This window comes from Hyla sarda, chromosome 3 (assembly GCF_029499605.1).
Source record: "Hyla sarda isolate aHylSar1 chromosome 3, aHylSar1.hap1, whole genome shotgun sequence".
Classification (NCBI taxonomy): domain Eukaryota; kingdom Metazoa; phylum Chordata; class Amphibia; order Anura; family Hylidae; genus Hyla; species Hyla sarda.
The window spans coordinates 237,666,456-237,690,673 of NC_079191.1; positions in this window are offsets into that span (position 1 = coordinate 237,666,456).

Consider the following 24,218-nt stretch of genomic DNA (forward strand, 5'->3'; position numbering starts at 1 on the left):
CCGACCTAGAGCTGTGGCCACCAGGGCTCTGGAGGGTTAGCACTGGACCCTTCGGCCACGTGAGCTGCACTCTGTTGGGCCACCAGATGTTCTGTCACAATGTTCTTCGACTGTAGTAGGTACAACTGAGCTACTGGAGTATATTTGGGTAAGACAGCAGCAGAATCATAAAGGTTCACTAACCGCACTGGGACTCTCCCATTGGTGACAGTGACAAGGCTTCTCGCAGCTCTGACAAGAGGATGATCTTCTAATTGCATAGGTTCCAGCAGGGCCTGATTGTCCCTATTCTTGACTCCAGGACATGCACGACACCAGATGATGGTCTCCGTGTTGGGTTGTAAGGTCACCGACCTGATGTCTTGAACTCATACTCTGCAGATTTCACCTTGCTTGTTGGCAAACTTCTGCTCTGTCTGTAGAACTTTCAAGTGGTGCTGCACAGTCTGCTGGCATGAAGGGGACATTCATCCCCAAGATAAACTCAGCAGACCCCTTATCTGTCACATTAGTTACAATCACTCCCTGTCCGGTAAGTACATGCTTTCCCAACTGAATAGTTGGCTCCCAGTATCCATGTCTGCAGACTGGTTGCCCATTACCTGCAACTACTCTGAAATTAACATAATCAGGCTCACACAATAAACTAGCATCCCAATGCTGATTAAAAAAAACACTTTTAGGTATGGTAGACACTTGTGACCCATTATCTGGTTGGACCTGATGACTGTTTTCCTGAGAGCCGGTCCTCGACCTCAGGGGAAATCCATTTAAATCCCAGCACAGAATTTTCCATTGTCCTGACTTATTATAGTAGGTGCAAAAAGGTCTTTGAGTCCCCGAGTATTTATTTGGTTGAGAATTAAGGTTATTGAGATTGCGGGGAGCAGGAGCAGGGGCAGGTTTTCTAGGCAGGGGTGGTTCACGGTCAGATGGAGCAGGCTGGGCGGCATGCTCTTTCACTGCCTTAGTCAGTTGTTCAATGTCCTGCCTATCACTCTGTAAATCTGAGGCTGTGGTGACTGGCAAAGTAGAAGACGCAGGGGCAGGTGACGGTGGTGGTATAGGTCTGGCTACTGTCCCTAGTGGCTCTTGAACGGTTATAAGGGGTGTACAAACTTCCTCTGACTCAGTCCCAGACTCAATCACTTGGATAGCCAGTCTTTTGAAAGCGAGGAATGACTTGTTGGGGTTTTGGACCGCTAACATTCTCTGCTGGGCTTTGTCCTATTTATTATGAGCCCCATCAATAAATATGTCCATTAACACCTTGTTGCCCTGCTTGGGAGTTATATTATCTCATTTTCGAACAGTCTCACCTGGCTTTTGTCGCATCTCGTACAGTCGGAGACGTACATCTGATGGAGAATGTGACTCAAATACCTGGTACAGCCCTTCAAAGATCTGCTCCACCGTCACCTTCCTCTAGTGCTGGTCCCTGGAGTTGTCCTGTTAGCAATTGCGCCTGTTGGTTAGAAAGGAAAGAGTAAAAGACAAACAGACCCCTTCAGGGTGAAGGGGTCTCCATTGTAGGTAGGAAGGACAGGGTTCCCCATGAATACCAGTGCAGATGTTGGAACACCTTGATTGTTGATGCTGACTGCAGGCAAGGGGGGCAAGACCCTGGCTACTGGAGCAAGTGATGACCTATCTGCTAGAGATGAAGGGGCGCTGGTGTCCGGTTGATCTGTGGTGCTGGGTTCAGACATTTTGTTGAATTTTGAGTGCGCTGTCGCTTTAACCCCTTAAGGACCAAGCCCATTTTCACCTTAAGTACCAGGCCAATTTTATTTTTGCATTTTCGTTTTTTCCTCGTCGCCTTCTAAAATCAATAACTCTTTTAACCAATTGTTTAACCAATTGTACTCTGTAATGAAACCACTCATTTTACCATAAAATGTATGGCGAACTCAAAAAATATTTTTTTTAGGGAGGAAATTTAAATGAAAGCCACAATGTTGCACATTTTGGAGCGTATAGTTTGCACACTGTACACTCTACAGTAAAAATGACACGTGTTCTTTATTCTGTGGGTCAATACGATTAAAATGATCCCCATGGCTAGATACTAGGGATCGACCGATTATCGGTATGGCCGATATTATCGGCCGATAATCACGATTTTGGGCATTATCAGTATCAGCAATTACCTTGCCGATAAGCCGATAATGCCCCGCCCCCTGCACCACCCCCACCGCACCGCGACCGCCCCCCCCCCGACCCACCGCGACCGCCCCCCCAACCCGCCGCACCGCAACCGCCCCCCCGACCCACAGCACCGCGTGGCACCCCCCACCATCGCGGCTATACCGGTCGGGCCCCTCCCCCACCTTCCGAGTCAATAAAAAAAAATTTTACTTACCCGTAATGGGGGTGGTCCGGGCCATCCATCGTTCCTATAGTGTCCGGGGGCATTCCGGGTGAAGGGTGAACCGGTCCGGGCTGTCCTTCTTCTCTCGTGGTCATCTTCTCCACTCCGGGCAGGCTCCGGCCTAGTACGCTGCATAGACGCCGCTATGCCGTGACGTCAGGTGCGTCGCTGCGCACGGGCGTCACTGCGCAGCGGCGTACTAGGCCGGAGCCTGCCCGGAGTGGAGAAGATGACCGCCGGAGAAGAAGGACAGCCCGGACCGGTTCACCCTTCACCCGGAACGCCCCCGGACACTACAGGAAGGAAGGATGGATGGCCCTAACCACCCTGACAGGTAGGGGGAGAGAAGCGGGTGGTGGCGGCGGCCTATGGCACCGCAAAAGCCACTGCAGTGCATTGATTTAAAGCACCCACTTTAAATCAATGATCTGCAGCGGTGTCGCGGGGGGGTTAAATAGCCGATAACTTATACCGGAATATCGGTATAAGTTATCGGCTATCGGCCCTAACCTCCACCGATTATCGGTATCGGCCCTAAAAAAAAGGATATCGGTCGATATTAAACTTTTTGTACAAAATCAAAACCCTATTTTGACCACCTATAACTTTTTCATTTTTCCATATATTGGAGAGGTATGAGGGCTAATTTTTTGCACTGTCATCTGTACTTTTTATCGATACCACATTTGCATATATAAAACTTTCAGAAATTTTTTTATTATTTTTTGGGGGAATAAAATGTGACTAAAAAGCAACATTTTTTGGCCTTCTTTTTTTTTTTTTACATTTACGCTGTTCACTATATGGGAACATTAACATTATATTTTGATAGTTCGGACATTTATGCACACAGCGAAACCAAATATGTTTATAAAAAATAAAATGTTACGCTTTTTGGGGGTAAAATGGGAAAAACTGACAATTTTCATTTTTTATTGGGGGAGGGGATTTTTCACTTTTTTTTTACAATTTTTTTTTACATTTTTCAACTTTTTTTTACACTTTTTATGTCAACATAGGGGACTATCTATAGCAATCATTTGATTGCTATTACTGTTCAGTGCTATGCATAGGACATAGCACTGATCAGTATTATCGGCTATCTTCTGCTCTGGTCTGCTCGACCTCAGACCAGAGCAGGAGATGCCAGGAGACGGATGGAGGCAGGTGAGGGGACCTCCGTCCGCCAGTACAGATGATCGGATCCCCGCGGCACTGCTGCAGACGATAAGATCATCTATTTTAACATGCGCACTGCCGCAGATGCCATGATCTGTACTAATCACGGCATTTGAGGGGTTAATGGCGAACATCCACGCGATCGCGGATGTCGGCCATTACCGGCGGGTCCCCGGTTGCTGCTAGCAGCCGGAACCTGCAGTGTATGGCGCGAGCACCGCTCCGATGCTCACGGTCATACACAGGATGTAAATGTATGTCCTGGTGCGCTAAGTACCGCCGCACCAGGACGTACATTTACGTCCGTGGTCGTTAAGGGGTTAAGAGAAATAAGGTGTGTTCCCCTTTAAGATGCTTGCTGGAGTGCTGCAGCGGCTCTGGTTTGACTAATGGGGGTACGGCAGAGGATACTTTTTTTTGCAGGTACCCTGTTATGAATAATCTTACAACCAGACTTGCGGGCAGTAATGTGGTAACACTGACAGCTTCAGGCACGGCGGCTCTTTGATTCCTCCTCGTTGTACTGAAGAGGCGTCACCGCTGGGGACTGATGGGGTGGAGCTGCGACCACTCGCGTGCACGGGAAACACCGGACCAAGTTAACTCTTTCAGGTACAGACTCTATACAGTTCACAATGGCAGATAACAGTATTTTCTTCCCCTCCCCCTCTATTTCACTGGCAAAGTCCCGTACACTTTCTGGCGCAAACTTTATTTGCATCGGCATGTGAGTTTCTTACAACACAGACTGGGGGGTACTTTAGGCACACCCGTATCCTGTTCGTAGGACGCCAAATGTTGTGGTGAGGGTGTGATGAGGGCAGATGGAATTATCCTAGGGGCAGATGGCATCAAAGGGGTACTCCGGTGAAAACCTTTTTTCTTTTAAATCAACTGGTGGCAGAAAGTTAAACATATTTATAAATTACTTCTATTAAAAAATCTTAATCCTTCCAGTACTTATTAGCTGCTGAATGCTACAGAGGAAATTCCTTTCTTTTTGGAACACTGATGACATCACGAACACAGGGCTCTCTGCTGACATCTCTGTCCATTTTAGCAACCATGCATAGCAGATGTATGCTAAGGGCAGCATGGTGGCTCAGTGGTTAGCACTGTTGCCTTACAGTGCTGGGGACTTGGGTTCAAATCCCACTAAGGACAACAATAAATAAAACGTTATTCCAAAGAGAAAATAATTTCCTCTGTAGTATTCAGCAGCTAATAAGTACAGGAAGGATTAAGATTTTCTAATAGAAGTAATTTACAAATATGTTTAACTTTCTGCCACCAGTTGATTTAAAAGAAAAAAGGTTTTCACCGGAGTACCCCTTTAACCCCTTGTGTTTGTGATGCCAGGGCGTGGATTATCCTCTACACCACCCGAAGGAATACCGCTGGATCCTGGGCTAGGCATGGGGGCAAATAATGATTCTGATGCCAATTTATGGAACAACAGCAGTTTTACTGAGTCAGACAGGTGTAACAGTCTATACAGCTTGGCTAGGCCCACAGAGGTGACCAGTGACTTCAGAAACCTTAGGGCTTGCTGGGACTTATATTGGACTTTAACAATTTGGATGCAGGCCACGCTGTCTTGAGACAGGATGACTTGGACTGACTTGACTATGACAGACTATGACTGACTTCACCCCTTCTGTAGCTTACCAGGCTTTGACTTGACCTGTGGGGCAATGGACTTGAGAATCCATGGCTGCTTGACTGACTTTAGGCCTCCTCTGGACTCCAGACACACACCGAGGACTTGACCTCACTGTTCAGCAAAGACTAAGAGCACAAGAGAGCGAGCCAGCACCACCCAGGACTTATATGGGGAGACTCTGAGGGGTCCCATAGGTCACCCTTAGGTCACTTGGTCACTGACACCTCACTGAGTTACAATCACATAACAACAGGTTAATCACATATCAACTGTTCTTAAAGCTACAACACATTTTATATACAATACACAGCATAACATAGGCCTAGAAGTACAGGAACAAGGGGAACAGGTGCAAGGGGGCCCAGGGGACACTGTATAGAGGCTGCCTGACAAGGCAACAAGAGTACAGGGGTGGAACTAATGTACTGGGCCACCACAACATCATTCATTTTACCTCCAAGTCTATAGGGAAACTAACAAAGTATCTTTTTGGGGTGAAATTGAAAGAAAAAAAGTTTTGGGGGCTTCTGTTTCTTTATGGTGCACTTTTCTGCAAAATTACACATTATCTTGATTCTGTAGGTCCATATTTGTTTTTCTTTTATTTTTCACACAATATGCAGAAAACATTATATAATTAAAAATTTTTCATATGCTATACACATTATTGCACAATAATTATACAAATTGAATCAACCTGAAGAGTGAGTTGGATGAGGGGGCAGTTTAAGGTAGATATGTTGTTCAAGGAGTATTGAAGCAAAGGGGAGAAGCGAGATGGGGTGTTAGCTAGAGGAAAAGGATGGGTCGAGAATTTTTTTTGAGGACGTTTAGTAATAGATTGAAGAAATACTGTTAAAGCTCTGATTTTTTTTTAACCTGTTGGGGATGAAGGGCGTATGCATACGCCCTTGCGTCCTGGTACTTAAGGACAAAGTGCGTATGCATACGCCCGTGGGAATTTCAGTCCCCGCTGCGCGGGGACCGGACCGGGTGGACCGCTGATATCAATCAGCAGGCCCCCCGCGCAAATGCCCAGGGGGGTCAACAGACTCCCCCCACACTTGCGATTTGTGGCTATTCCGGGTCATACAGGTCTATGGTGACCCGGAATATAGGGGGGATGGCAGTTGTCAAAGACATCTACAAACCCCCTAAAGGGAAAGGAGTGAGGTGGCAGGGGTCTAGAAGCGACGTCCAATAGCAGATCAAAGGCGGGGGGGGGGGGGGGGAGTTAACTTTCGTTTTCCCCATTCTGCCCACCCACAATAGGCGGGGCAGGACGGGGAAACCGACAGGGACCGGGCGCCAAAGTCCACTTACCCTGCGGGCGAGGCTGCAGGCGACAATCGGTGTCGGAGATCGGCGGGCGGCATGTCGTGCGGCTGGCTCCCTGGATCCAACGGAAGCCGGTAAGTTGCCTAGCAACATCTAGAGGGCTACAGTTTGAGACCACTATACAGTGGTCTCTACACTGTTGCCTTCCAGATGTTGCAAAACTATAACTCCCAGCATGACCAGACAAACTGTCATGCTGGGATTTGTAGTTTTTGAACAGCTGGAGGGCTACAGTTTGGATATCACTATGCAGTGAACTGTGGCCCTCTAGATCTTGCAAAACTACAACTCCCAGCATGCCCGCATAGCAATTTGCTATCTGGGCATGCTGGGATTTGTAGTTTTGCAACATCTGGAGGTCCACAGTTTGGAGATCACTGTGCAGTGGTCTCTACACTGTTGCCCTCCAGATGTTGCAAAACTACAACTCCCAGCATGCCCAGACAAGCTGTCATGCTGGGATTTGAAGTTTTGCAACAGCTGGAGGGCTACAGTTTGGATATCACTATGCAGTGAACTGTGGCCCTCTAGATCTTGCAAAACTACAACTCCCAGCATGCCCGCATAGCAATTTGCTATCTGGGCATGCTGGGATTTGTAGTTTTGCAATATCTGGAGGTCCACAGTTTGGAGATCACTGTGCAGTGGTCTCTAAACTGTAGCCCCCCAGATGTTGCAAAACTGCAAATCCCAGCATGCCCAAACAGCAAACAGCTGTCTCGGCATGCTGGGAGTTGTAGTTGCGTACCCTTCATCTGTTGCATAACTACATCTCCCAGCATGCACTTCAGTGATCAGTACATGCTGGGAGTTGTAGTTTTGCAATAGCTGGAGGGACACTGGTTGGAAAATACTGAGTTAGGTAACAGAACCTAACTGAAGGTTTTCCAACCAGTGTGCCTCCAGCTGTTGCAAAAGTATAACTCCCAGCATGCACGGTCTGTCAGTGCATGCTGGGAGTTGTAGTTTTGAAACAGCTGGAGGTACAGGGTACATTCACACGGGCAGGTTTACAGTAAGTTGCCTGCTTCAAGTATGAGCTGCGGCAAATTTTTAGCCGCAGCTCAAACTCGTAGCAGTAAGCTCACTGTAAACCTCCGCCTGTGCGAATGTACTTTAAAAACAGTACACTACACTAACACAAAATAAAGAGTAAAACACTACATATACACCTCTTACACTGCCCCCCTCCCCCCAATAAAAATGAAAAACGTATTGTACAGCAGTGTTTCCAAAACGGAGCCTCCAGCTGTTGCAAAACAACAACTCCCAGCATTTCGGGACAGCCACTGACTGTCCGGGCATGCTGGGAGTTTAGCAACAGCTGGAGGCACCTTGTTTGGGAATCACTGGCGTAGAATACCCCTATGTCCACCCCAATGCAATCCCTAATTTAGTCCTCAAATGCGCATGGCACTCTCTCACTTCGGAGCCCTGTCGTATTTCAAGGAAACAGCTCCTGTGTAAGCAGCGAAAATGTGAGAAAAAGGAAGAGGACCAGGAAGTCCTAAAAGAGAGCAGAGACCAAGCTATGGTGGAATTGGCTCCAGAAAGGCTTCTGGGGCAGAAATTATGGGATACAGGGATGCTTTCTCTGAAGCACGGTAAAAAGTCCTCTAATGCTAAGATTGAGGTGAAGCCCTGTAAGAAGTCCTCTGAAGCTAGGACTGAGCCGAAACCTGGTGTGAAATCCTCTGAAGTGGAGACTAAGGAGAAGTCAGGCGGGAAATCCTCTGAACCTGAGCAGAACAATAATTCTGAAGGTAATGCTGAGGCAGAGAAATCCTCTGAAGCAGAAGCTAAACCAGAGTCAACCTCAAAAGCTATGAGTAAAGAGAATGGCACAACTGAAGCTACCGGTGAAGAGAAGAGTAAGAATGAAGAAGCTGCAGAGAAGAGCCAAACAGTAGTAGAAGCTGATTCTACACAAGAATCTGAAGGAGCCAAAGACTCTGAAGCCAAACCTGAGGAAGCTGGTGCCCCTGAAGAGAAAGCTGGAAGGGATGAGGTGAAACCCTGTGAGAAATCCACTGACGTCAAAACTGTGGTGAAACCAGGTGGGAAGTCCTCTAAAGTTGAAACTGAGATGGACGCGTGTCGGAGGTCCTCTGAAGCTACAGAGAACAAGACAATGGTTGGTGAAGGCTGAAAGATTCTCTGAAGCAGAGGCAGAGGTCCGGCAAGCCAGAAGAAGACAAAGGTTAGAAGCATCGTTCCTCTCTGTCCTTAATTTCAAGAACCCTGCCCACACAAGGGTGAAGAACCTGGTACTGGAGAGGTGTGACCGAGAGACTTGCAATTGGTGGCTGGTAAAAGTCCGGAAGAAAAAAGTCAAGGACTTCAGAGACTGTGGGACAAAAGTTGTCCAAGAGAAAGGAAAAGCAGATGGTTTCTGCCTTTCAAATACATGGGCTCCTTCCCGGTGGTCTGAGCAAAGGGGGGGGGGGGGGGGAATATGTGATAAGGTGGCAAGGAAAGGGTGTATTTCCTTTGCTCACCCTGAAGTATATCTCACCTGTTTCTTAAGTAATGAGGCAGCAGGGAAGGGAGGTGTGTATAAGATGGAGATTCAGTCTAATCTGTGCTCTCCCTTGGAAACAGTATGCTGGCTGTTAGAGGGGGAGACACACGGGCCCTGTTTAGGTAACACGCAGAAGACGCTGCGAGTGGTCCAAGAAGTGGTGTGAACTGTGAGTAACAGGTTACAGGAGTCACATGTTTAACTGGCTGAGGGTAGCTCACCAGTTCGAAGTCAGGGCATGCTGATATGTGTAGTCAGTGACCAGACGGTCTAGGACTTTATTTTGTTCCTGTTTATGTTTTGTTTTACCTGCAACCAGTGGAAATAAAGCTGGCGAGGAGCCAGACTTGTATGTGGAAATGGTGTTATTGTGAGGAACATGTCCCGTGGCAAGTGACCGGGACGATCCGAGAGCTAATCCCCAAGATGGTTCTTCACATTACCTATAAAACACAATAAAAAACAATATTACAGTAGAATTTCCCAGTGTCGTTTAATCTCCCCTTATCCCTCCCCCGTATCATTTCACCTTCCTTTATACCCTGTGCCAGTTTATTCCCTTGTGGATTGTGTCAAATTATCTTAGCGAAGGTTATCAAGACACAACAAAATAAGACTCATATAGGGGCCCTTCGTACTTTTGGTTTATATGTTGAATTCGGGTAGGTGCTCCTGCCATCTCTCTTAAAAGTGTTCAATGAATCCTGTATTAGGAGGTCTCTCCCATTGACTATGCGTGAAGGAAACATAATTCTGCTGTTAAAAAAGGGAAAGGACCCACTTTCAGCTGATTCATATAGACCCATCTCTCTATTAAATTCAGATGCCAAAACTATTGCCAAGGTTTTGGCAATGAAATTGGCCAAGGTTTGTAACAAAATTATTGGTACTGACCAAACCAGCTTTGTACCGGGCCAAAATATTCATGATAATTTGATTAAATTGTTTGCTAATATTCATATGCCGGAGGAGGGGCTCCGATCCATCCTGTCGATAGATGCTGTGAAGGCCTTCGACATGGTGGATTGGAGCTACCTCAGACAGGCGATGGAGAGGTTTGGGTTGGGTGGCAGATTTTTGGAATGGGTCAGGGTCCTGTATGATCAACCTTCAGCTCGGGTTATAGTCAATGGGAATCAAACACAAACATTAAATTTGGAGAGAGGGACTAGACAGGGGTGCCCCCTGTCCCCCCCCCCCCCACCCCCTTCTATTTCTTTTATACATTAAACCCCTTGCAATAGCTATTAGGCAAACTGAGGAGATGGGGAGTTTGGTATTTACAGTTAGGATAGTAAACTCTTCCTCCACGCAGAATATCTGCTTCTTACGCTTCAAAATTCTGAAAAATCGATCCCGAAAACTATGCAGACAATTGAATTTTGTGGGAATTTTTCTGGATAGAAGGTTAAGTGATCCAAGTCGAGCCTACAACCGTTTGATATAGTTAGTAGTTGAGTTGGGGTCGGGCTGAAAGTCTTGGAGCCTGACAATATTGAGTATCTTGGGATATCAGTTAGAATTAACCCAGGCCTTTTTCCTGAACAAAATCCACCCCCTTTATTAAATAAAATTAGAAATAAAATTGATACATGGCTTAGACTTCCCATTGCAATGGCAGACAGGGCCTCTATCGTCAAGATGATATTACTCCCACAGATTCTTATATGGTAAGGTGTGTCTTTTTGCTGATTACACAAAGATATGTAACAGGGTTGATGTTCCTGGAGGGATACGTCAAATGGAAAAGGATTTAGGAAAACTAGAAGAATGGTCAGAATTCTGGCAACTGAAATTTAATGTGGATAAGTGCAAGATAATGCACCTGGGGCGTAAAAACCCTCGGGCAGAATATAGAATATTTGACACAGTCCTGACCTCAGTATCTGAGGAAAGGAATTAAGGAGAAATTATTTCAGAAGACTTAAAGGTAGGAAGACAATGTAATAAAGCAGCAGGAAATGCTAGCAGTATGCTTATATGTATAGGGAGAGGTATAAACAGTAGAAAGAGAGAAGTGCTCATGCCGTTGTACAGAACACTGATGAGGCCTCATTTGGAGTATTGTGCGCAGTAATGGAGGACGTATCTCCAAACGGAGTATTGTGCGCAGTAATGAAGGCCATATCTCCACAAGGATATAGATACTCTAGAGAGAGTTCAGAGAAGAGCAACTAAACTAGTATATGGATAGCCTGGGGGATGTAGGGTTTGGGGAGCGTAGCTGTGCGGTAACTAAAGGGTGTTTTGTTAACCCTTGCTATTCGTGATGCCAGGGTGAGGGCTCCTCAGTAATGCTTGTCCTACCGCCACCCTTCCTAAGAGCGATAGGGAGGTATATAATAATAGATTGTCCACAACCGGAGAGTTTTCTGAAACAGGATTAACTTTTACTGAAGATTTTCTGCAAGCTTCAATAACAGAACAGTCTCTATACATACAACTGCTTACTTTGGAAATTGACAATGGTTGGGACTTTAGCATTTAGAGTCTTTAGGTATTGTCCGCTGTTCCACTGGATTTAGTTGTGGTCCAGTAGTCACGCTAGCATTAGCGGGGTTTTAGATTAGAACTCACGGTTTTGCTTCAGCTGAGGCCGGTAGGTTTTCAGGCCTAGCGTGTCTTTGAAAGTTGCGCAGAACCATCCTGCTAGTCCGGCATCCACGAGAGCAGCAACCCAAGAGAGCGATAATTGGACACAGCTCCCTTATATGGGCAGGGGCTGGACTAGTGCTAATTGGTCCATACTGATGTCAATCACCATTACAAAGACTTGTGGGTAACACATGACCCAAGGACCTCCAAAGGTCCTCCAACATACCATAGAGGTTGTTAACATGGTCAAATGACCGAAGGTCCTGCGACGCTAAACAAGGTAAGTACTATACATTATTATAAAATATATATTATTATTAAATATATACATGTATTAAAATTAGAGAATTAGACTTGAGGAGAGGCGACTAGGGGCTGTCCCACCTGAGGAACCCTACCTGAACGTAGTTACTCTGACTTTGGGGACCTCTCACTAGGTACGGTATGTAATACGGTACCGGCAAACCACAAACCCCCTTACTTAAAATAAGTCGGCCTCGACGTCTGTCCCCTAAGGCAGAGGGACAAAGTGAAGGTCAGGTACAACATTATAAAGCTACTTAACATTTTCTCTGAGGTACATACATTTGTTTGGGTAAACTCATGAACAGAATTGGTTGGTTCATGAATTTAGTAACAGGATGATATTATTCACATGAGATACATCATACTTAACATTTTTTCCTAAGCTCACTAAACAATTTAAATCTCACTGTATATTTTTGCCATGTTAGCTGCCTGTTTAGTACACTGAAAACTTTACTGGCTTGCCTGAGGCTCTCTACCAATAAAACTGGCTACTAGGGTCCATTGGCTACACGCTCTTACCCCTAGAACACAACCAATAAACCTTACCTAGGTTACCTTTAATTACGTGTATTATTTTTAGCTCTCAAGAGCACCTACTGGCCAGGCAGGGCATCTCGCACATGTATAAGAGAGAAGAGAGTTAGTGTACATAACAGTGGCAGGAATTGGAAAAGGACATTAGCTACAATTCCCAAAACATTTACTTGAGTGTGAGATATTTTTGTTGTTTGTTTGGTGTACTAAGTTTAAGTGAGGCAAGTACACTTAAGTGATTATTTTTGAAGTACTATGTGTACAGTACTATGTGTAAGGTCAGTCTTGATACCTTTAGAGGTAGTTTTCCTTGAGTGGACCTTTGAGAAGATGTTAGTGATGGGTGACAAAAATGCTATTCCTCAGAGGAGTTGAGGAAGCCACCTACTAGCAACTACTACAACACCTATTATTTACATTGTTCCATGTACACGTAGATAAGACTTATTTTCTGTGCACAATGACCATTTACATTTTGTCACATTTAGCATAAACATTTATTAAACACTCCAACAGGGTTCAGGCACATTCACCTGATAAGTGCAATTTTAGCAAAGAATGTCTTGTTACTATTGAGGTATTTACACGTAAACAAGCGTGCAAGGATTAGCAGTCCACCTGCACTTAGAGACTAAACTTCACGGCTACCAGCTCTAGCCAGGCACACACTTATGAATCTCCTACCGCTAGGAGTCTCTTGGTCTGAGGACCAGGCACAAAAGCTTGATGGTTATGTTACAACTTGAACAGTCTTAGCATAGTTCTGCGAGGAACACTTCTTGAACTGTTGCAGAAAAGTCTGTGAAGACAACAAAAAAAAAAACTTTAAAGCAAGATAGGTGTCACAGCTCAGATGAAACTCTTGCGATGTCGTCCTGCTCCTCATCTAGAGCATCTACCCCTCTCAGTATTACAAGCAGGCAAAGAGTTAATGTGGCTCTCCCACACCACATTAGTAAGGGTAGAGTGTGACACTGTAGGATTGAGGCTAACAGTTGGTGCTGGTTGATTCGGCCCTACCTCCTAGTCGAGAGTGGGCCGCAGCACATTCGTCGATACCTGATAAGTAGGCCAAACCTCCACGTCGGGAGTAGGCCTAGGTACTTCGGTTGGAACCCGTGGTCGAGGCCAAACCTCCTGGATAGGAGTAGGGCAAGGTACTTTGTTGCAGGTAGAGAGAAATTACTGCTGCTCTCGTAATTCCTCCTTGGGTTTGTAGATGGAGGCATCAGTGGCAGGCCCCTTCAGCCTCAGCTGGAAGGGGTCCACTTCCCAATCATCAGAAGGAAAGTACTTGAAAGGCAACTGGGTTGGAGCGGCTGGTCTGGTGACTTCAGCAGCCCAATCTCCTTGCAGGCCCTGGACGGGGGTGTACTCCACTATCTCACCCACCTCCAGGGAATGGAACTTCTTGTGGAGATATGGCCTCTGTACAGCTCGCCAGTTTACGAGGAGGGTATAGCCGGTGTGTATAGCCAGCGTGGAAATCAAGAAGGGTACCGTAACATCTGACCTTGTCAAACTTGGCCACTGTTGCTCTACGACGTTCCAAGGGCTTCTCCCCTTCTCGGGGATGGTCCCACATGGGTATGAAGAGTGCCGCCATCTCTTTGGTGTTCTCCTTGTAGCGGATCCTCTCCTGATGAGGCAGATGTATTGCTTGGGGGAATAAAGTTCTCTGTGTCGGGCCTTTAGCTTGTCCATCAAGTCGGCTATTTCGGCCTCCTGACGGGCCCTTTCCTGCTGTGCTATAGGAACCGATGGAAGGGGTTTCCCAGGCAGGGGTTGGAGAACATCATGCATGTACTGAATAAAGTCAGGTTCATTCCCAAAGACCCATTGGGGCAATTTTAGTGAGCGCGGTCGTGCACTCTGCAAGGCGGACAAGGGTACTTCTGGCTCAGGGCTAGTGGAGGAAGAGAAGGCAGCCTCTGACGGTGTGCTTACAGAGGATTCCTCTGTCGGGATCTCAGCCCCCAAGCCCCATGTTCGGTGGTGAGGGGACAGTCTCACCGGTGAAGGAGCTCCAGGTGTCTCCAGGAGGAGTTTCCAGCCACAACTTTCCGTTGTTCCAGTGCCATCTTGGGGCGCACGCCACGTGGAACGCTGCTCTCCGCCATGTCTGTACCTTCCGGCTCTCCTTTGTGCAGACTGAAGAGGTGGCTGTGCAGGGTTCCCTTTATACTGTGCTTCGCCAAAATGGCTTCTTGCCGGAAGGACGTCATCGGTGCAGCCCCGACTTCCTGTCCCCCCGGAAACAACAACTGCGATTTCAAGTTCCCTTTTGGCCGCGATACGCTCACTTGATAGCCACGCCCAGGGGCGGGTCGTGGCGCAGCGTGGGCTTTCTTTGCGTGCTTTTCCGGCAGTGGGTTAACTCTTGCATTGCTGACCGGACCAGAGGATCGTAGCGTGCATTCACTTCTCACTTTACACATTTCTGCAGCAATAACATTTTCGTCTCCCCCCTTACTTTTCTCGTGTGCTCTCTGCACGCTGCACCATACGCAATCTTCCGTACAATTATATGGTGCTTTGTAATACATGGGTACAGTCTCTTATACAGGGGGAGTACACTTTACTTGGTGGCAACAGCTGAAGGCACACACCCGTATCCTGTTCGTGAGACGCCAAAAAGCTATGTGATAGCCTGGGGGATGTAGGGTATGGGGAGCGTAGCTGTGCGCTAACTAAAGGGTGTTTGTTAACCCTTGCTATTCGTGACGCCAGGGTGAGGACTCCTCAGTAATGCTTGTCCTACCGCCACCCTTCCCAAGAGCGATAGGGAGGTATATATTAATTGTCCACAACCAGAGAGTTTTCTGAAACAGGATTAACTTTTACTGAAGATTTTCTGCAAGCTTCAATAACAGAACAGTCTCTATGCATACAACTTCTTACTTTGGAGATTGACAATGGTTGGGACTTTAGCATTTAGAGTCTTTAGGTATTGTCCGCTGTTCCACTGGATTTAGGGGATTTAGTTGTGGTCCAGTAGTCACGCTAGCATTAGCGGGGGTTTAGATTAGAACTCACGTTTTTTGTTCAGCTGAGGCCGGTAGGTTTTCAGGCCTAGCGTGTCTTTGAAAGTTGCGCAGAACCATCCTGCTAGTCCGGCATCCACGAGAGCAGCAACCCAAGAGAGCGATAATTGGACACAGCTCCCTTATATGGGCAGGTGTTGGACTAGTGCTAATTGGTCCATACTGATGTCAATCACCATTACAAAGACTTGTGGGTAACACATGACCCAAGGACCTCCAAAGGTCCTCCAACATACTATAGAGGTTATTAACATGGTCACATGACCAAAGGTCCTGCGACGCTAAACAAGGTAAGTACTATACATTATTATAAAATATATATTATTATTAAATATATACATGTATTAACATTAGAGAATTAGACTTGAGGAGAGGTGACTAGGGGCTGTCCCACCTGAGGAACCCTACCTGAACGTAGTTACTCTGACTTTGGGGACCTCTACACTAGGTACTGTATGTAATACGGTACAGGGACACCACATATAGCTTGGAAGAAAGAAGAGACAGAGGGGATATGATAGAAACTTTTAAATACATAAAGGGAATCAACATATTGTCATGTATCAAAAGAGGCATGGACTCAAGGGACAGGGACATAATACTCCCCCTTTATAAAGCATTGGTACGGCCTCACCTGGAATATGCTGTTCAGTTTTGGGCACCTGTCCATAAAAGGGACACTGCGGAGTTGGAAAGGGTGCAGAGACGCGCGACTAAACTAATATGGGGCATGGATCATCTTAGCTATGAGGAGAGATTAAAGGAGTTACAATTGTTTAGTCTTGAGAAGAGACGTTTAAGGGGGGATATGATAAACGTATATAAGTATATTAATGGCCCATACAAAAAATATGGAGAAAAACTGTTCCAGGTTAAACCCCCCCAAAGGACGAGAAAAAGTTTAGTCTCAAGGGGCTACACGCCTTCTTTACCGTGAGGACTGTGAATTTATGGAACGGTCTACCTCAGGAACTGGTCACAGCAGGAACAATTAACAGCTTTAAAACAGGATTAGATACATTCCTGGAACAAAATAACATTAATGCTTATGAAGAAATATAAAATCCCATCCCTTCCCCAATACCACACCCCTACCCCTTAATTCCCTGGTTGAACTTGATGGACATATGTCTTTTTTCGACCGTACTAACTATGTAACTATGTAACATGGTAAAGGAGGAGAGCATATTTAAAAGAAGAAAAACTACCATAATAGGACATTGTTTTAAATTAGAGGGGCAAAGGTTTAAAAGTAATATGAGGAAGTATTACTTTACTGAGAGAGTAGTGGATGCATGGAATAGTCTTCCTGCAGAAGTGGTCGCTGCAAATACAGTGAAGGAGATTAAACATGCATGGAATAGGCATTAGGCTATCCTTCATATAAGATAGGGCCAGGGACTATTGATAGGATTTAGATTTTAAGGCAAAACAAAACGCTTCGTATTATGCTTTTAAACTTCTTTACTAAAACTCAGCAGCATATAAGTAGTAGATGTATTAAAGAAATTTTTTATATATAAAGTGTAAATAAACGTATGATATCTAGGATGCAACCTAGAGTGCTGTTCATGGCATCATCCAATCAGGACATAGTATAGATGATATCAATAACTGTCATATAGAAAACTTCCTTCTTCTTTGCTGCTCAGCAGATGGTGAAGTTATGTCATTTCTCTCTCATGATTTAATGTATTATTGTATGATAATATATATGATTTGATCCTTTAGTCAATTAATATAAAAAATATATATATTTATTTATTTATTTATTAATTAATTAATTAATTTAATTTATTTGAATTTATTTCTTTATTTCTTTATTTCTGTAATTTCTTTAATTTAATTTATTTGATTATTGTACCCTATATGTATATATCTATATTCTTTTTTCTGGTAGTTGATTTTTTCCTTTTTTCCTCTAAATTACTTCATTTTATTCCCTCATAAAAATCAGTTCCTATTCTCATTTTTCTTTATAATATTCCTTTTATATACATCCCGGGCCCTTAATTTTGATGTTTTTATCATTCCTAACTTTCAATTAATTTTTTACCTTTTTCTTGCGCATCTCTATTTAAACTGCGTCATCGCTGCCATTTTCAGCACGTGACCCGTCCTCTGCGTCTTTCCCGGTGTCTGTTAATCTTCTCTCACGTCTCGAGCTCCGCTCGTTCTCGCGAGATCTCTTGACAGCGAGGTCATCTCCTGTCAAGCGTTCCCGGGCTTTCGGCATTCACCTCACAGCTGCCGAAGCCCGAGGACGCGCCTGTTTCTGAAGCATCCAATTATATCCTTATACGTTGATACCCTGTACCCTCCCAAAAACCCTCCCAAAATCTCTTAGATTATCCTCTGCAGCCACCTTGTGGCTGTTTTAGTCATTATATCTTGATATTTTTATAGTTTTTTAAAAAATCCTATTACCCATATTGCTATACCTATTGTTAATATATTACACTTAATTATTATATATTTAATTTATTTATTACCTCATAATTTATTAATTGATTTATTTTTAATTGCATTAGATATTTTAGATACTGCTACTTATATTAAATTATCCTTAATTGCTTTATATACAGTATAATTGCCTTATATACAGTATATACATATACATTATACTACATCTCTATATTTTTTCATTATGTCCCAAGACAATAGTCAAATTTCATCTGATAAGGTTAATCCTGACGCTCTACAATCCATGGTAGATGCCTCAGTGTCTAAATCCATACAAAATGCAGTTCTTACTCTGCAAGAATCTTTTGAGAAATCACTATCCAATGTGATGGCTCGCTCTGGCACTATTACAGGGGTGTTACCTCCTATAACCCCATCGGATCAATATTGGTCCCCTGCCGAATCTGTTTCTCATCTGGCGAAAGGTCTTAAGGGTCCTGGTAAAGCAAAAACAAAAAAGCGCCATATCCCAGGCAATGTACCATACACCTCCAAAAGTGTGAAACACACATCAGAAATTTGCCATGAGACCAATATCACCCAGCATATGGGTTCTAAACCAAACGTACCTATCAGTGGTTCTAAGAAACCAATTTCCTCACCCTCTGCCCAAGAGGAAGTCCAACCTATCAGGGCCACGACTTCCACTTTTAGAGCGAAGCCAGACTCCTACCGAGTTGTCTCATCTGAGGAATCTGAGGATTCTGACATCCATGAGGTTGATGAAATTTTGTATGTCTCGGAGGAAAGTGAGTCAGATCACGAGGACCCTGCTATGCAGGAAGACACTCCAGTGAATCTACCTGGGGATTCATATTTTGATCCCACTCTGATATGCCATCCACGATCTGGTGAGTGGCTTCCCAATCAAAGGATTGCGGAATTTTTAGCTCTCCGAGCTAATAAAGCTTTGGACCGTCCATCCCGTAGCAAGCTAAAGGCGGAATGCCCTCGCCCCTCTCTGCCTAATAACGCTTCTGCTACTCCGGAATTGGACCCTCTTCTAGCTAAATTCTTGTTCAAAACGGGTAAAAACCCGAAAAAAGGAGTGGACCGTAGTTTTAAGTCCTGTCAGGACAAATTGATGGACCTTCTTGGCCCACTCTCCAAGATTATGGATATGGCTGATGAAGCATCCAATTCTAATACTAATGTTGATACTGAGACCCTTAAAGGTTGGATTCAGTGTGCCATTTGTATATTCGGCAACGCTAACTCTGCTCTCTCCACTGAGAGAAAGAGATCAATACTCATGAAAATTGACCCACAACTTACCAACCTAGCCACTGCCGAACCAGTCAACCCCACAAATGGCATGCTTTTCGGGGAAGATTTCATCAGAGAGCTTAACAAATATGTTGGGCTCTTTTCTTCTCTTAATAAAGCTCAAGTATCAATGAAGAAAGTATTCTCTAGTAGAATTTTTGGGAGGGCCGGAAAAGGCCGGGGCCGATTTTCCGGCCGGTCCTCCCACTATAGAAATTATAGAGGCCCCTACTCTCAACAGCCCACACAATTCACAGCTCCACCTACCACTCCATCCCCATTTTTCCCTTACAGGTCCAGACCTTGGCGTTCCAGAGGCCAAAGAGGCTATCCCCGCCCCAGACCTCCCACAGGTAAGCCTACCCCTGTATTCTTCCCAACATATCCCATTAGGGGGAAGACTCCTTCATTTTTTCCACAATTGGACTATGATTACGTCCGACTCTTGGATACTAAATACGGTCATGGGTTACCAAATAGAATTTGTCATCCTTCCTGTCCAAACACATTTACCTCATCCAATCCAATTTTCCCTATTGGACAAAAAACTCATAGACCAAGAAGTCCAAGAGTTGGCTTCCAAAAAAGCAATTATATCTGTACCCCCAAATTCCATGGGATTCCTAAGCAACCTCTTTCTGGTAAAAAAAAGAAAGACGGAGGTCACAGACCTGTGATCAATCTACGTCTTTTAAACAATCTGGTTGTTTATCGTCACTTCAAGATGGAGGGCATCCATCTTCTAAGAGACATTCTTCTGAAGAACGATTGGTTAGTGAAGATAGATCTAAAAGACGCTTATTTGACGGTACCAATCCATCCATCTTCTCAACCTTTTCTTCGTTTCCTTTGGAACGATCAGACATGGCAATTTACTTGTCTCCCGTTCGGTCTTTCATCAGCCCCGTGGTGTTTCACAAAACTACTGAAACCAGTAGTTGCCTCTCTAAGAAGTCGTGGTGTTCGTCTTATTATTTATCTAGACGACATCCTCCTTATGGCTCAAACAAAAGAGTCACTTTTGCTCCACATGAACTGGACATTACACCTCCTAACTCATCTAGGATTTCTCATCAATCACAAAAAATCCATCCTGATCCCATCTCAACATCTGGAATTTTTGGGTTTCATGATAGATACTCAACTGACCACTTTGAGTCTCCCTCCAAGGAGATTGAAAGTTATTCGGAAAGAAATCCGACAGATTCTCCACAAAGACATCTTATCTCTGAGGACAATAGCTCGAATTGTGGGTCTCCTTTCAGCCTCCATTCAAGCCATTTTTCCTGCTCCTCTTCACTACAGAGCTTTCCAACGCCTAAAAATTCGCCACTTGAGACAAGGCCTCGGTTATTCGGACGAAGTTCCTCTGTCCTCAGAAGCCAAAGGGGAACTTCTTTGGTGGCTCACTCACATAGAATCTTGGAATGGGAAAGCAATTTTCCATCCGAATCCGGACATTATCATCGAATCAGATGCGAGTCTTTCCGGATGGGGTGCTCGTTGCGGCTCCCTTTCTACAGGAGGCAAATCCCTGCTTCACATAAACTGTCTAGAACTTCTAGCAGGATTCTTTGCTTTAAAAAGTTTTGCAAGGAATTCCTCCCATTGTTGTATTCTTCTTCGTATGGACAACATTTCCGCTGTCCAATACATCAATCATTTGGGAGGCACAACTTCAAAAGTTCTTGCAGATCTTGTCAAAGAATTTTGGCATTTTTGTTTAGACAAGAATATTACCCTGAAAGCGGAATACCTCCCCGGAATTTCCAATTCAGTAGCGGATTGGTATTCCCGTCATCTGACGGATTCCAGCGATTGGAAACTTCATCTTCCAATCTTCCAATCGATCAATTCTCTTTGGGGTCCTTTGCACATAGATCTTTTCGGATCCCGTCTCAACACTCAACTACCTCTTTTTTACAGTTGGCGACCGGACCCGGAAGCTTTGGGGGTAGACGCCTTCCTGCAATTTTGGCCTCAGAAGACTCTTTATGCCTTTCCTCCTTTCAATCTCATTCCTCGAGTTCTATTTCAAACCTCGATACAGAAATCCACTCTAGTTCTCATAACACCACTATGGCCAACCCAGTCTTGGTTTCTCCAAATCCTTCATCTCCTCTTAGATTTTCCCCGTCTTCTTCCTTCGTGTCAGAATCTTCTTCTAGATCCCCAGGGGAATTTCCACCCTCTGATTCTATCGGGACAATTACCTCTAGTCGCTTGGTTGATTTCGGGTCACCAAGATCTAACCTCCAACTTTCAAAATCAGCTCAGGACATCTTATCTGATGCATGGGCCCCAGGTCTGCTTACGGATCAGCCTGGAAACTTTGGTCTAATTGGTGCGATAGAAGACATTTGGATCCCTTACAAGCATCTATTTACCACATTTTAAATTTCTTATCTGCCTCTTTTGATGCTGGTAAAGCGTACAGAACCATTAATCTTTATCGCTCCGCTATTTCCTCTAAACATGTACCTGTCGACTCCATTCCTATTGGTAGACATCCTTTGGTCTGCCAACTGCTTAAAGGAATTCGTTTCCGCAGACCACCATTACCAAAATACACTTCCACATGGGACGTGAATCTAGTTCTCAATATGTTCATTTCACGGGATGATAACGATTCCCTCTCTTTAAATTTCTTTCCTTCAAACTCACTACACTTCTATGTCTTATCTCGGTGAAACGGGTTTCCGATGTGAAATCTCTTGACATTTCTCATAGACAATTTACTCCTCAAGGTGTTATTTTTTCAATTTATCGCCGTACAAAAACTAACCTTCAATCGGGTTTTCTACCCATCTTTTCCGCATCACGAAAAACTCTGTGTGGTTCGTTGCCTCAGATCTTATGAGCAAAAAACTGAATCTCTTAGGAGTCCTTCTCATTCCCAATTATTAGTTTCCTTTTGCAAATCTCATGCACCTGTATCATCTCCTACTCTGGCCCGATGGATTAAACAAACTTTACAACTTGCTGGTATTGACACTTCAAAATTTACTGCCCACTCTACTAGAAGTGCTGTTTCCACTAGACTTTTCCAATCTGGAGCCTCTCTATCAGACTTACTTAAAGCTGCCAACTGGTCTTCTGATTCCACTTTTAAAACCTTCTACTTTAGGCCTGAATCACATGTTTCCATGTTATTGTTGTAATCTAATGTATTTTTCTTCTTTTATTTTTATTTAGAAGTTTATAGTATTTATCATAGCTTTGAACTAGCATAATACGAAGCGTTTTGTTTTGCCTTAAAATTGAGAATTTTCCTATCCTGGGTGACGGAAAATTTTGATTTTAATAAAAACAAAACGCGAGTATTATCCCTCCCGGAACCCATCCCTGTAATTGTATTTTTTTCTTTCTTTCAGTTCAACAATGATTGCTTCATCTTCTCCTGTTGCAATGTTTTTCATCGATGGAGTTCCTTATTGCATTCCAATTCAACTTGGTTTTCCTGTTGTACGATTGCCTGTTGCTGATTGTTTCTGTTTTTTCCGACATCTACTTCGCAAAGAAGAAGGAAGTTTTCTATATGACAGTTATTGATATCATCTATACTATGTCCTGATTGGATGATGCCATGAACAGCACTCTAGGTTGCATCCTAGATATCATACGTTTATTTACACTTTATATATAAAAAATTTCTTTAATACATCTACTACTTATATGCTGCTAAGTTTTAGTAAAGAAGTTTAAAAGCATAATACTCGCGTTTTGTTTTTATTAAAATCAAAATTTTCCGTCACCCAGGATAGGAAAATTCTCAATTATTAGGCAGACTAGATGGGCCAAATGGTTCTTATCTGCCGACACATTCTATGTTTCTATACTAAATGCATCGCCTGTATGGATATCAGAAAAATGGTTCAAAGCTCTTATTTCTTTATTAAATTCACTACTTTGGGGCAGGAAACGCACAAGAATGAAATATGTTTCTTTAACGTTAGCTGAGCACGATGGGGGTTGGGCACTTCCAGATTTTTATTTTTAGGTACTTTTTAGCACTAAAATTGCAGAATATTATGAGATGGAGGGAAAATGTAGCCCTATTTATTCTCTCTAATGGGTCATTATAAGGTTATTTTTGAGAGTTTGGAAGCTAGGATACTCACTACACCCATGCATATCTATATAATAAAGTATGGATGGAACTTGGAAAAAATGTTTTATAATCACATGGAGGGACATTTATCAATGTTTGCTTATGTATTCTTTTTTTTTAGTAATTTTTTCCTTACTTTTTTTTTGCTTATGTGTGACTTATTTATCAACTGGTTTCAGCCTGTTGATAATTTTCTTTCACGTAAGCAATTTTTCCTTTTTTACTTTGGTAGTAGCTTTTTCTGTTCCATGTTTGAGCTGGAGTAAATGTAGTCAATTTTTAACCGTTGCGACTTTTTTTTGAGCAGTTGCGACTGTCGCAGTTAATAAATACCTGACTAACCGTAGTCAATTTTAAAATTATTACTACGTAGTTAATTTTAGGAAAACTTGCTTTTCTCGCTTTCCAGTCAAAATGTCGCACGAAAAATCACGTAGTCGCAGTTGCGACAATTTTGCGACAATTATAGTAAAGAAAACCTGACTAAACCCGTTGATAAATGTCCATAATGGAGTTTTGACTTTACTCCATTATCGTCAAATAAAGCACTTAAATAATTCCCTAAAATTAAAGATTTACTTTTTTGGGTGAAAAGGGGGCTTATTTATGTAAATTAATTATACGCTTTAGGTCAAATAAAGTCGTTTGAAGAGATAACCCATAAGTATGGGGTCACGATAAAAACAAGCAATCTCCAGGTAGCAGAGCAGGATCAATGGAAGCACTGAGACCAGATAAGAAGTTAAAAGGATTTATTTCCCATAATGCAACGCGTTTCACGGTCACCCGCTTCCTTGATGTTATTGAAAAAAAGGTATAACATT